At 41.4% G+C, this 14,018-nt stretch overlaps 1 long non-coding RNA gene across 20 annotated transcripts; it reads right to left on the bottom strand.

The window, feature by feature from the left end:
• Positions 1–6,089: 6,089 nt before the first annotated feature.
• On the bottom strand, positions 6,090–13,296 carry LOC136476046 (uncharacterized). Of its 20 annotated transcripts, none has more exons than XR_010763379.1 (8): positions 12,979–13,295; positions 12,432–12,511; positions 12,107–12,316; positions 11,858–12,033; positions 11,597–11,734; positions 9,361–11,019; positions 8,883–9,175; positions 6,090–8,772 (listed from the first exon to the last, which is right to left on the bottom strand). It is a non-coding gene; the product is annotated as an uncharacterized lncRNA (long non-coding RNA). The 20 variants fall into 20 exon arrangements; XR_010763382.1 differs by having other exon boundaries at positions 12,107–12,267; XR_010763374.1 differs by having other exon boundaries at positions 12,107–12,511; positions 12,979–13,296.
• Positions 13,297–14,018: the final 722 nt, after the last annotated feature.

Raw genomic sequence — 14,018 nt, 5'->3', positions numbered from 1 at the left:
GTTGGTACCCATACTTTTAAGACATCTATTTCTTGTTTGATTCTTTTGTACTATAATACTCTTCAAGTTTATATATATATGAGGAAGAAGAAAGAGCAAACTAGAAGGCATGCACTTAAATGTTCATGTTATGGCACCTTATTTAGATGTGTATAAATAATAAAGTGTGTTCATGTGCTTCAGCTGAGACTTTACCTTTCTTCTTCCCTAGCCTCAAGTCAAGTGGATCATGTGATGCCTGGATTATCTAGGCAAAATTGCTACGGGTACAAAATGAGGAACTTCCGGGCAAGGGCCCTTCAGCCTTCACCTTCGTCGCCTCGATGCAAGAATGCATGGGCCTATTTGGAACACATGGATTTCATAAAAATCGTGCAAGAGTTTCACATGAATTAGTTTATTAATTTCACAGGAAAACATAGGAACACAAAAAAAATTCCACGTTCCAAATAGGCCAGGCTCGCCAATTGATGAAGCTCTCTACCGATCCTCATGGTTGTTGTTGGAGTGCTGCTTTCATCCTCTCCGGCCATGGCTCGCCGGCATCGCCGCTTTATGGCACCCCAAGTTCTTTTGCCACCCCAACATTGCTAATGTCGACAAAAATATATTACCTTCCTTCATCCAAAATAAACGATAAGAATATTTTATATAAGGAAAAGTAAAACTTTGGTCAACAAAGTGTTCAAATTTTGAACTTAAAACTTGCATCTATTAGATTTGGCTTAAAGTACCTCTGAAATGACATTGATTCTTTAGAAAATGAGAACATATCATAAGAGAAAATTAAGTCAAAATCTGTTTTGCATGACTTCTCTCTAATCAAAACACGCTTACCATTTAGGATGGGGTACATAGTTGTCAAATTAGAGAATCTAGAAATAAAAGTATGAATCATAGGTCTGCACATTATGTCCACGAAGCTTCCAAACATTTCAAAAAAAAAGCAAGATATTTATGACAAGCATGTCCATGATCTACTTGTGATTGCTGCCCTGATCATATGAACAAAAGATACAACAATAGAAGTTATAGTGGTATACCTCAAAGTGGGACCAGTGTCGAAACATCGGTGGTGTCGTTCCTATTAGTCAATATAATAGGTTGTTTGATGTAGCCGATCAAATGATCAATAGTTGATGCAGTGCAGAGAGGACACCATGTATGGAACGTCACCTAGAAGTAGTCATTCTCCTTCGCTGTGTACTGAATCACCAGGAACAGAAGTGTGCTGTGAACAGCAGACGTTGATATGGAGCGAGTAGTCATGCAATGGTGCGCTCTGCAAAAACCTACTCGTCCATAACACCTAAGGAAGTGCTGCAGATGGGCCACGGTTACGGAAGCCTGCTCTCCTAACGCATGTGTGTGCAGCTGTGGCGGGGAAAACTAGAAGCAACTGCAACAGAGAGAACGCGCAATGGTGTGCTAGGTGTTGATTGTGCGCGAGACAGAGAGGAGGCACCGGTCATGCCATGATGGTGTGTGCCTTCGTAGTCCATTTATTTGGTATTATAGACGTCAATATATTTTTTTATAAATTTGTTCAAAACTAGAAAAAGTTTACTTAAAACAAAGTTAAAGTGACCTAAAATTTGAGATGCTGGAGGGAGTAGATGAATGTACCAAAAGGCGAATGTATGGACCTTGTACTGAGCAGGGTCATACATTAAAAGGTCGAGAAATGAGATATGAAGAGTGTAAGGTCCCATGAGAGCCCAAGAGGGAGGTTGAATTGGGTGCCTCTAATTTCAAACCATAATTCTAGGGATCAAATTAAAACACCAATAGAAAACCATAAATTATTTTAGCATGATGTGCACTTAAGGTTCTAGTGTGCTCTAACTTACCCTTAACCTACAAAAAGTTTAGCAGCCTGATCTATGGCTAATCTAGGAATGTAAAGGCTACACAAGCAAAACATAAGAGGAAGCGATAAATATGGTAACTAATAATCAAATGTTTCTCGCAAATCTCAAAAAACTCTTTTGAAAAAAAAACACCCCACTTCGATTAGACAGTAACCATTTGATTTTCCTCTCATGTTGATTTTCTATGTACTCTAGTTGATCTTTATGCAATGCTTCATCTTTTGAGTTTAATAAGTACACTAACAAAATCTAGTACAATTATCTATAAGTATCATGAAATATCTTTTACCACCTTTGATTAATACATGGAATGAACAAGTTTTAACAATGCCAGGTCCCTTGCCTCCGCAGCCTTGTGAGGATTGCACACACATATGTCATTTAGAACCTTTGACCAAATTAAATTTTGGGGATTATACTCATACTAGCTAACTGTGGCATACAACCAAAATTAATATGACGGAGCCACGAGTGCCAAATATTTGATTCATCACCGGTGCTTACATGATTCACAAGGGAGCTAGAAAAAATTGGTTTCTCTTGATTCACTTATTATCGCACAAAATCACCTTTCACCTATAGTTTATCTTAGATAATCCAAGATAACCAATTCTCTCAAAGAATCACTTTTCACAGAGAATCAGAAACAGCAAGAGCTCTACCAAACACGTCCGAATATCAACGTGGTGAGCCAAGTCGGTACTTTGACTACAAACAAAAGCTAGTTAAATATTTTTGAAACTACTTTTCATGGTGAAACCAGTAACATCTATCCTATTTTACCAAATTATGCAGTTCTTTATATATTGTTAACCAAAGTTATGGCTCAACTGACATGAATTCTAAAGCAACATATACTTAACTTTCAATTGATTGGAAGCGCCTACATATGTTAATATTGGACAAAATTGTTATAGACGTATCATACATAAAGGGTATCCGTCCTAGCATAACTTAATTGTTATTTAGATCTTCTCATAAGAAAGACATCATCAGCTGTTGAGAGTTTCCATTGCATGATTTCATTGCTTTCGTAATTCGCAAAATAATGCAACTACTTATATTTGTGTGCCCTTCACGAGAAAACCGGTGTGGTCACCTACTGATTTTCCAAATGTGTTGACGATCCTCATATATGTGGACACACAACAAAGAGAAGACCTCAAATTAAACAATAAAATAGAAGTACTGCGAATCCAAATCTAGCTTTGCAGGGCCTCCCTTCGACAAGTAATAAGCTTTTAACTAATATAACAAATAAACAGTTGTTTAAATAATATCAATTGGAAGATTATTTATTGTTTTCAGTGCCTTTCAGATGGAAACTATGACCTAACAAATCATGTGTGTACATCCCAAAATAAGGGCCAAGTTGCAAAAAGCTGTGGCCAGCATTGCTTGGTAAGCGAAGCAACGCAACGTACTGCAGGCTGCGGCAGTGCCCCAGCAATGGACGATGCAAAAGAAGACCTTGAAGAGAAATTAAAAATGGCGTTTTCCCCACGCAACACGGGACCCACCAGATGGTCAACTGCCACGACGACGACTGCTTATACAGGACGCATGAAAAGAGTACACATATTTAGATGTGTCAATTTCTTGATAATAGGGTTAAACAACAATATGATGCATCTAGAAACATGCAACTTGCGTTACAGTGAATTGTACGGTCATCATAAGACAAGTTATTATATATCCTTGCATAATGCAAAACACAAAGAAAAAAGGAGGCAAATGTTGCAGAATTATTTAATGGTTTCCTGCAGTCTAAGTTTGCTGAACTAATCCAAGCCAACAACATTTTGCCTTCATTATCTACATGTTGTTTTCGTGATGCTGTATGGTACTGACTCGTGCTGCTATATAGCACATTATATTATACATACATATTTATATTTTTAGAGAAAAGGTCTCCTGCTTTTTATTTCAACACGAAACAAAGCTAACACCACCTGTTAATAAGTTCTTGGCCCGTGTTTAGTTCCAAAAAAAACTTCCCAAAAAGTGCTACAGTAGCCATCACATCGAATCTTGCGATACGTGCATGGAGCATTAAATGTAGACGAAAAAAAACTAATTGCACAGTTTGGTTGGAAATCGCGAAATGGACGTTTTGAGCCTAATTAGTCCATGATTGAACACTAATTGTCAAATAAAAACGAAAGTGCTACAATGTTCAAATTCCAACTTTCCTCCCAGCTAAACACCGCCCTATTTGAAGGTGCGTCCGTTAGATGAAGCACAACATACAGAGACACATCCAGGCCGTCCAACCGAGCGAGTTCTTCCGGCTGACTTTAATTTGTCTATCTGGCCTAGCTGACAACTGGCTATAGCGGCCCTGCTGGCTCAGGACACCGAGCATGGGGACGATAGCTGTCCCGGGATCTTTGGTTCTTTCTGTTTCTTTGAGAAAATTGAGGGGAAATAGAGAAAGGGAATTAGAAAACGGATCTGCCAGAGCTTGACTTTTGCCTTAAATCCCCCTTCATTTATTCCTGGTTGTAGAGAAATGGGATTACTTATTCTCAATCAAATGAGAATGCTCTTAAATTTTTTTTGCTTCACCAACTAGATTTGATTGTTTCTGACTGGGTTTGTTGGCATTGGTTTGCTATTTTGTTTGGTTATAACTCGGTTGCGATTGGTTCTATTAGGCATGTTTGAAACTAGTTGATGCTATAATCTAGTTCCCATTTGGTTTTTGATTGGTTCAAAGTTCAAACTAGGTCAGGGTGAAATTTGTTGCTTTGGGTGTATTCTTCCAACTAGATTCTGACCGGTTCAAAGTGCATCTGGCTGAAACGAGTTGTTGCTAGTGTGGTGCCAACTGGATTCTCATTGGTTCTAAGTTCTAACTAGTCTGGTTGGAGCATCTCCAAGAGTCTTTGTTAAACTTACTCTCTAAATTATTATTTGAAGAGTCATTTGAATAAAAATCTTTCTCTAAATCTTTTCACCCTACAACAATTTTTTTATATCTTCTGCGTGCTCTAGAGTGTCAACCCCACTTTCTATCTTTGGCTAGCGAGAGATTTGGAATAAAGGATAGAAATATTTGAATATCTAATTAAAGAAGCTGTTGGGGGTTTCATCAAAAGCTCTATTCATATCACTCATCAAGGATATAATAACACTCTAGGAGTTGCTCCTCGAACCGGTAGGTGTTGGGTCTGGTTCCAATTGGGACCTTAGTGTTTAAAACTAGGTTCTTATTTGTTTGAATTGATTAGGTCTTGATCTGGTTCAATGTCAATCATGACTGGTTGTGTATGATTGGTTCAAACTTGGTTTGACTATTGTATCTAGGTCCATGATCAATGTCAAGGATTGATACTTTTCATGTTCTCGATACGTGGGGTACCTCTTTGGAACAATGGCTTGAAAGGGGCAACATGATCCAATATTCTTGAGGTCGATGAGTCCGGAATGAGGTTCATGATCACGGGATGTAAATTAGAAAGAAAAAAAGGAATTAAATAAAAAAAAAGATAAAAGTTGTTGCTTAGCCAACAGAACCAGCTAGTCTGTTTTGTTTAAAGTCCACCTAATTGTGGGTACGTTGTATATCCAGAAAAGAAAAATCAATCTAGCTCTAAAGCCCACCACAACTAAGGCCCAGCAACAGAGTAGCCCACATTGCAGCCGGCAGGCAGACACACACACGTATGGACTGGAGAGAACGGAAGCGCTGCGCTGCCGCCGGAGAGAACAGAGAACTGCAGCGGCTGAAAGCTTTTTTCTTTCTTTCTTTTTTGTGCTGTGGAAACCAGAAAGGAGGATACCGTTGGAAAGTGACGTGTGAAACTAGCACTGTCCCTTGCCCATTGCAACAAGTTGATAAAACCGACAATAATAATATAAATATGGTTGGTAACCGTCAGTGATTTTTGATTATGTAGTAGTTATAGTTATTAAACTTTAATATCTAATGTTTATATCTTGTAATTTTTTTGTCTGTGGGGAGCATAAATTGGTGGACTAACATACACGATTTAGTCTAGGTTTATCGTATCGTATGCTTAACCAGGACCGTTGGCCCGTTGCCAAAAAAAAAACAACAATAGATACTAGACATGAATAAGATCATTATGTAATAAATATATTATATTTGTAGCTAGAGCACCTGAAGGAAAAGTGACGCTTTGAACAGGGTAATTTTTTTTGTGTGTGTTTACCGTATCTAGTATTGACATGGTACCGAGAGATCAATAGAACTGTACGAAGCAAAGGTAAAATTTTGCATAGCTAATATTTACATGATTAATTAATAACAAAAATTATGAGACATCTCTTTGGAACGTTGACTATCACTATTATCCATCTAATTTTTACATGTCATTAGATGTATCGTGATATGGAGTAAGGCAGGGAGTGCCTTTCTTGCTGGAGTAGAAGTATTTCTTTGTAGCTTGGGTAGCTGAATGCCGGCATCGACTAACATGCTCCCTTGTGGACCACAAAAAATTGAGATGCATAGTCCAAAATTTGATATCTGCACTATGTAAGGTAGGCAGAGACTACACATTGTGAGAAATAGGATATCATACATAGATATTAATTGTACAAAGTTAGTAAGGAAAATAAAGAGCCTATGTAGCAAACTGTCAATGTGATAGCAAAGAGAAGCAAAGGTGGAAAAAAGTTTTCATGATTTCAATAAGAAACATGAACATGATGGGTTTCATAACACATCCATTAGAGCTAGTGGTCTGCAATCATGAGGCATGAAACAGAGCAGGGAAAACACAAGGGGAGAGATGAAAGGAAACAATAGCAGCGTTTTTCGGACAGGGCGGTGTGCAATAATAGCAGCAGGTTGAGCAGGTAGGAGGAATTGGGGCGTCATACATCATTTTTCGGAAAAATGCTCCATGTATAACAAACAACATAGAACTGAATTAAACTAAAGAGAACATGAGGCATGTCTGACAGTAGCCTGGAAACCTTCATTTGTAAAAAAAAAATGGTTTGGAAGGGAGGCGATGGTGGAAGCATATGATAAGAAACGTTGATAGGGAAAAAAAGGATAAAAGGCCAAAAATAGCTGCAGGCCATCCTTCAAATCTATAGGCCAGTATGGTGTCAGAGTCATCTGCAGATTAACTGAAGTGGCGTGCTGTTGCTGGCATGTAGAAAGAACAATTTATTGCGTTGACCATGTAGGATTACGTATGAAATTGGGCAGCAGGTAGTGTATGAAAAGGAGACATTTTGATGGTGCAGCGGTGCCTTATAATTCTACCCAGAGTACTTTTAGAAAGCAGTAAAATATGGAACTTCATTGCAACAACTACATGTCTGCAACAAAGATACTTATACCATTCTGGCTTATGAAGCACAGATACTTATACCAATAATAAAGCACGTGAACCATAGGATTCAGACATATAGGAAACCTGATAGACCCGCGACGGACAAAATGTAGAAAATGCAGAGGTAGTATTCTTTAACATGTAAGGACAATTTTTTCAGGCATCATGACCCTGCAAGATGCTTCTTCTGTGTTATCTGAACATATGTTTTAGCTTGGGAGACATGCTAGGAACCCATTAAGGAAACCTAAAGGTCAATATTAATGTAAGTACGTAACTGATCCAAACTTATCTAGAATTATCTCGGGAACAAAAGAAGCAGGCAAGTAATTTGTTTGTCCTATTGCTCTGCAATATACATGGAAAAACAATCACCCTGGTCGCTTGATCGTATCGGCCATGCTTATCAGCTATGATACAATGTTTTTCTCTCACAACAAAACAGTATCAGCCGGCTTATAAGCCACAGAAACAGCATTTGGAGGAACAAAGCACAAATCAGTAACAAATGGTAGATGGACCTGATATGAGAGAGGGAAAAGTCTGACTGTATGATGTGGTCTCCTATAAGGCTAGAACAGGGACTATTGTAGACACAAAGATAAGCCGGCTTATTCGGCTTATTTTTCCAGCCGGAGCAGTATTTTTACCTCACAACATTCACATGAACAGTGTTTTCCAGCGTGAACAGTAAATAATCCATATCAGTCGAACACAGTAAAGGAAAAGAATCAGTTGTTCATAATGATTTTTTAATTTACCTGTACGACGTGCATCCTGCATACCCTATCTCCTGTTGCATAAATATCATGCGGTTTATGCAGCTAACAAAATCAAAGATGAGGCAACCATGTATTTCTGTCTTTGAAAGAAAGAAAATAAAAGAATAGGGTCCAGTCATATGCTCCTGTGCACGTAGGAAGCAACATGGAGTAATGGATGGAGGGGCAACTATAATTCTTGAACAAAACCTATTTGAATCGGAGGCTGTTGACAATATTGATAATATCATTGAACTGCTAGGGACGCTGTAGTTTTAATGCAATGACCAACAGGACATAAAAGAGTCCAAGATATAAACAACTATCAGAGTTAAAGCACCTAGTAATTGTGTGCCCTGCAAGCATGCATAATCAGAATTTCGCATTGCTGAACCGCAAGTAATTAATTCGCAGAACTTTGTTTTCCCAGACTGAAAATACAGATATCATTTGCATCTATAAGAAAAGGTATATCTGAATGTAGCCGTCGAAGCAGTATCCAAGTTTATGATGTGAAGGAAAACAGAACTGAATCACGTGATTGGAGTAAATAGCTCAGGCTGAGACAATAAGAGATGGGAGCCAAAACTTTAATCGGATCAAATATGCTTCTACACATAACTAAATATGCTGGAGGAATACATTCACATCTATTTGTAGTAGGAACAAATGCAGGTACCTCTTATTTTTCTTTTTCTTTCTTCGCCTGTCATCATCACTCTTTTGGTCCTCTTCATCTCCTTCCACTTCTCCTTTGCCGTCATCCACTCTGAAGTCGTCCTTCTCAAATTCATCGTGAGCCGTAGGAGAAATCATATTCTGACACTAACCAAAAAAGGTGGAAATAAAAAAACAGCAAAAACAAAGCATTAAAAACTAATGAAAAAATAATAAGGAAGGAAAACTGCTCCCTTAATTGGGAGAAAAGTGCACACCCCACAAGCAGCGCAAGCCAGAGTGAAGACAAAGCAGAAATTGCGAGGAAAACCAGGCCGTCATCATCGTCGCCGTGATCGTCATGCTGTCCATATCATCCCTGTCCTTCCGTGTCGTTGGCCTCGATCTCATCTTGTAGGGTTCCAAAGGCACCAATTTGCATCAGCAAATGCACACAAATCTGCACGAAAAAGGCAAAACGCCCCAAACCGCAGAAAGCAGCGAGAAAAAAATATCTTTCATCGGAAGCCACCGTGCGCCCCACTGTCGTCGAGGTATTTCAATTTTCAACCTAACCAAACCCAAGGAAGGGTGAATCAGTTTAAGATCGAGGCAGGGTCAGATCCAGTAAAAGGCATGGCTGTACACAAGTAAATCCAATCCTTCTCGCCAACGATTTAAGATCCAACTACAGATAGCTAGGGTTTGGGTACTCGATTTCGGACAGCAGGAACGGAAGAGAAGGGATGCACGTACCTGTTTGGTGCTCGTCACCGGCGAAAGTCCCGAAGATGAGGCCTGGGCACCTAGCGTCGGGCGGAGAAGCGGAGGCATACGCACGGACTGCACATCTGCGCGCCGCCACCGGCGAGCATCTGCACGACGCAAACGTTGGGGGAGAGGAAAAGGCGGCGAAGCACGTGCCGAGTGCGCTGGCGCCGCCGGCCCACGCACCGAGGGCGCTACCGCCGCCGCAAGCCCCGCTGTCGTCCGCGTGGAGCAGCACGAGGGCGGCGAGCCTCCGCGAGGAGGGAGATCCAGGAGGGAGAGGGTGCGGAGGAGACGATGTGGCGGTGGGGCGAGCTTTGGAGGCAATGCGGTGGCGTGGTGAGCGTCCAGAAGCTTCCGGGGAGGACGGCCGATGTGGCCGGGTAATAAAGTGAACGAATGGACAGCTGGCTGCTAAGGCCGGTGGTGAAACAGACGGACCGGATGACACTGGAACAGCGATGAACAGTGAACAGTGATCTGGTCTCCTGTTCGGCTGGCTGATTAGTATCGTTGTTTAAAAGTACTTCGTGTAAACAGTATTTTACTGAGAGGGCTGGCCAGCCAGCTCAGCCAGCGGCTCCCAGCCGATCAGGCTGTAAGGATCTGTATGATACTAGATGGCACCCCGCGCTTCGGGGCGGGCAGGCTGAATTATAACTACAGTTTGCATATTAAAACTTTGTTTGAGCCCAGAACAGGGCTATCAAATTTACAATTTACCACGGAATCAACAGTGTTAACAACCAGACAACGGATGCCTTGCTAGAAAGAGGACATCAATGTAGTATGTTAACCAAACTAAATTGCAGGTAGAAGAAAGCTTGAAATATGATCTTAACAACTGCAACATAATCAGCGTGTTGTTAATGGCCTCACAGACCCGTCCCTGTGAAAAACTGCTGGTACATGTAGCCAGGATAGGAAACAGAAGGTGATGTGTTGCCTCTTGTTGATGGTTGAAAATCAAACAGAATGATATTAATTAAGAAAAATTAGGGAGTCAGGTAATTGAGGAACTCACAGGGTAGATTATTTATTTACATCATAAATGAGATCCGGTATGACTAACTTTGCTATGACTACAATAAACATGTACTTATATACTATGAAACAACCATTAGTGAACTTAAAGCGCAAAAAAATTAGAGATACCCATTAGTGGACCATGTATAGCATTAAGTAAATGACTTCTTTAGTCCCTCTCTGTTAAAGGAGCACCATAGTTCAAAGCCAAAATATGGTGTCATGGTATTTTAGTACAGATTTCACAAAAGTACACTGTGATTGGACGAAACAGATCAAATGCTGAACCTTTCTTTTCCCCAATATCTGTAAATAATCTATGCTTGCAGGAACTGATTCATTTTTCACATGACATGCTGGTAGGACTTGTTTTCCTGCTTGAAATGCATTGAAAGCTGTACTGGCATGGATGCAAGTCAGTAACAATATCAATGAGATGGAAGTGCAGAGTATGTCTCAACAAAAAAAAACATGAAGGTGACAATTATATATTAATTAAGGAAGCACTGAGGCATTTTTGTTAGCAGGTAGTAGCCAATGGGGGTACCTGCAGCTCAGCAGTGGCATAACCTCACCACAGAAATGTTGCTGATCACAAGATTGGGGGGGACAGGGACTCACCTGCAATATACAAATGGCAATGATCTGGATGATGGAGGGATAAATCAGCATGATACTGTGACAGTTTTTGTACTCTAATCCAGCATGTGCATCTTCAAGTCATATCATCATTGGAGAAACTTTAATGCACAGATGATATGACAAAGAAGCAAAAGTATGGGGAGAGGCTTTCCAAGAAGCAATGTCTGATGATTTGTGCCTGAATAGAAATAAAAAGATTTTTTGTCCAACTTTGAAAGATATGAAAGGTTGTCTAGGATGAGGCAACAAATAAGCCTCATAATGGCCTTCGGATGGTGATACCAAATTTTCGCCAATAAAAATGGTGGACCCAAAAGTATGATATAGAGGATTATATCTTAGCCATATGGTTTCCATGAGGCAAAAGATAATGTATTACTTTCTCTAATTTAGGAATGTTTGTGACGAAAAGAAAATGCACATGCTGTTGTATAGAACCCAATTAGCATTATGGATCATTTACCTAAAGCTCCAAAGCTAAATAGTCTGACGATCCTAACGTTTCTACAAATTAGGCAACATTAATAACATGGAGATAGGAATTGTATTGGCATACCTTGAACCTTGAAAAGGATCCGTGCAAGGGAACCCTCGCACATGTAGTTTGGTGAGTAGGAACAGGAATTGGTGGATGTATGTAGGCCGTAGCGCAGGTCAAAATCATGACCTTCCAATGGATCCCTGCAAAGAAACCCTGCACATGTAGTTTTCATTAGAAGGAACACAGGAACTGCTATACGCGCCTAGGCCGTAGCACAGGTTAAAATCATGGTAGTCAAGTGAAAGCAAATCGAAGCTGAGACTGTAAAGCAAATACCTTATGCATATCTTGATCTCTCCACAACCAAGGAGGCACCTGACCGAGGAGATGGCCACTGCGTTTGTGTGGGCACCGCCCTACGCACAGGGCCTGGAGCGCACGCGTGTTTGTGTGGCCTCACGGGGTTCCTGCGGTGATGCCTTGCTTTTTTTTTATTTTGATGAGAACACATCCTGCATGAGAGATGACAAGATGAGGGGATCCGAGGACTTACCGAACACTGACGAGCAGAGATCAAGGGCGCACCTGATTGATGCCTGTGTGCTTGAGTGGAACTTGGGAAGAGGGACAGTCTTCTCCTTGGGGACCTTGAGGGCCGCCGCCATGAAGGTGGCCCTCAAGAGCAGCGACCTCTTGTTTACTATGGCAGTGAGATGAACATCAGGCGGCTGGACAGTTTCTAGTAGCTTGGCGGTAGGTAAAGAACCCAAATGAAAAGTATCAGAGGTTTACTTCCTGAAGACACGACGAATTATTTGATAGCACAATAACAGTAATTAAGAAAAACAAATAAAACCAAAGCGGAAGCCAATTAACATGCAGCTAGTTGCTGCTTCAGATGACAACTTACATGTATGTGTGGCAGTGTAACATGTTCATGTGAAAGTTTATCAAAATACTCGACCATGGAGCATAGAGCTGAATCTACAACTACACAAAAATCCTGAACAATCAACCGGCAGACACAAACAGAGGTCATGCACAATTAAGCTGATAAAGTGATAATTATGCAGTCAAGCATGATGTAATCACAAGTTATTGATCAGTTGGTGTACCAATACATGAAAGTCCTCCACAACGTCCATGACTGAAAGATTCCTCAAACCTAGTAAGCCTATGCTAGTGCTGCCAGCTGAAGGTAAGCCTGTTCATTTTGTGCCAGTTAAATGCCCTGCGATTTCTTATTAATCAGGCATTGCAGCTAAAATTTTATTTTTTTCGTTTCAGGGGGGAACATCAAGGGTTTTTAGACTGCTTGAATGAAGCTGAAACCACTATTAGCTGCACCAGACAACTGGAGAAAACCGAGTAGCATTTAACCATCACAGCGCAGAGGCATATCATCGAACACATAGGATGCAATAGTGGAATAGCCATGCATGGAGTGTGAAACGTACCTTGCTCCATGTCCATGGACCATGGTGCTGTGGTGGTAGGTCCATGGGGACGTAAAGGCTACGCCGCTGCGGATGGGGACGCTGCTCGGGAGAGGCAGTGGCGGCGTTCGAGCGACGACGAGGCCGGCAGGGGCGATGCGGGGAGCGGGCAGCGGCGTTCCCCGCCCGCCGCGGCATCGGGGGCCACATCCGCGACGCGAGAGCCGCGTGCCGTGGGGAGGATAAAGGCGAGGTGTACTCTAGGGAAGCTTCTGGACGTAGGAAGACGTGGCCACGCCAGCCGGATCGGACGGACTCGACGGGGGAGGCAGAAGGAACGGACGGATAAGAACTGTGGATATGAACAGTACACCATTGGAACTGTGGATAGGAACAGTGCACCAGTGAACTTGGTTCAAAACTAAGGCCTTCCGCAGTGTGAAGTAGAGCCAGAAAAATAAGTGGGTCCGACCGTAGGAAAACAAGCATCGTTTCTCACAGCTGCAGTGTGTAAAAGAGTTAGCACCAATGCTATCTTCTGTCATGCGACGGTACGGGTGCTGCCTATTGGCTTTCATCTGACACCAACATATGCTCTCCTCTCACAGAACACAAGAAATATTGTTTTAAGTCCCCAGGCAGCGCTGCCTCTACTTGCTCCGCTCCAGAATCTTTAAAAGTTGGCATTGGTAGCTGCAGGGTAGAGAGTGATGCCTGGAAGGGAGAGAGAAGGTTTGTGTGTCACTTTAGGAGCACATTGCGGAGGGCCTAAGGGCTCTTTGGATGGTAGAATTGGTAAAGGAATTTTATTGGATTTAGATTTATTTGCATTTTTTCATACACTTGTCTTTGGTTCATAGGAAATACAAAGAAAATATTCTATAGGATTGGATTCCTATGGTTCGATTTCACAGGAAAGTAAATAAGAGCTCAGACTTCATGGAAAGTTTCCTGGCGCGAAACGAAACCACTGGCGCGCTCTTCCGCGTCTATTCGTGCAATTTTTTCGGTCTTGCACTGTTTCTGGAGAAGCAAAACAACAAGAACAGAGGGAGAGGGGG

Source organism: Miscanthus floridulus, chromosome 8 (genome assembly GCF_019320115.1).
Source record: "Miscanthus floridulus cultivar M001 chromosome 8, ASM1932011v1, whole genome shotgun sequence".
NCBI classification, from domain to species: Eukaryota; Viridiplantae; Streptophyta; class Magnoliopsida; order Poales; family Poaceae; genus Miscanthus; species Miscanthus floridulus.
The sequence above is the reverse complement of the archived record's forward strand: the minus strand, read 5'-3'. Positions and strand labels throughout refer to the sequence as shown.